General features: G+C 35.4%; 1 protein-coding gene across 1 annotated transcript in view; it reads left to right on the top strand.

Moving 5' to 3' along the window:
* The window catches only part of LOC119585359, a 47,005-nt gene that overhangs the window by 41,557 nt on the left and 4,386 nt on the right, over positions 1-1,062 (top strand). The window lies entirely within an intron of this gene.

The raw sequence follows: 1,062 nt of genomic DNA, 5'->3' as shown, positions 1-1,062 counted from the left end.
AGTTATGTGGGTTCGTATAGAAACCAATAGACAGAACAGATGAGTCTATGAATATGCTAGTTAGAGGAACTTTGGCCTAAATTCATCAAACAGAAACCGCACTTACCTTGCTTTACAGTGTGCATAGTATGATTTCTGATCCTGTTCTACGAAGCAGTGGTCGATATTGTTATTCGTAAAGAGTACGTTCAAAAGTGGTTATTAAAGTTAAAGGAGTTATAGGCAGAAATGAGAAAGAATATCAGTAGATAGGTGAATAAGTATAGTTACATGTGCAGATAAATTGTTAAACAGAGGCAGACTTGTGTATCTAATTCTATGTCAAATCAAACTATAGGAAATCCCGATACCCTGCCCCATTCATGAAGTGAGAGCTATTAGCGAAATACCATCGAGCGCGACTGAAACCCAACACCTCAAAGGCAGAAGGTGGATACAAGGATTGTGATTAAATGGCTGGTCTATAGACATCTGTGGCAAGTCATTACAAAGTTCAGGAACAGAGGAGAGGTACTAAGGACGCGAGGCTTAATAAAAGCTTATATGCAATATTTGCTTGATGGTGTACTACGAGAAGATATACCTTTTCATATTAATAATGATATATTTATTATGGATATACTGCAATAAGTATGTTACTGTGAAAGATAATTGATGAATCATGAAAGAATTTAGGAATTCCGCCAACTGGCTACTGTAACGTTCATCAAAACGATTGTGAAACCATAAGAAGAGAAACCAATTTTATTAGTTATTGGCAAATAAAGCTTATTTTTTTCATGATACAGCTCTCCTTTATAAAAAAAAATGCAAACAACTCAATCATACACTGTCACTGTTACAAGAAAAAGAGTATGAGAAATAGACTTCTCATCTCTGCTACGCAAGCTACCCCTTAATTAGTGATATCTGGAGCATCGCCGTTTCGCTTTTCTAACGCGTTCACTGAATTTGCTAATGCCCAAACATAAAAAAAATGGGCCATTAATCTGTATAGCGAAAAAAAACAAGGTTACTGTCATTACTGCCATTTTTATCCAATTTTCTCAATGTATATAATTC

This window comes from Penaeus monodon, chromosome 19 (assembly GCF_015228065.2).
Source record: "Penaeus monodon isolate SGIC_2016 chromosome 19, NSTDA_Pmon_1, whole genome shotgun sequence".
Lineage (NCBI taxonomy): Eukaryota > Metazoa > Arthropoda > Malacostraca > Decapoda > Penaeidae > Penaeus > Penaeus monodon.
Note: the sequence above shows the minus strand (reverse complement) of the source record. Positions and strands in the feature narration are given on the sequence as shown.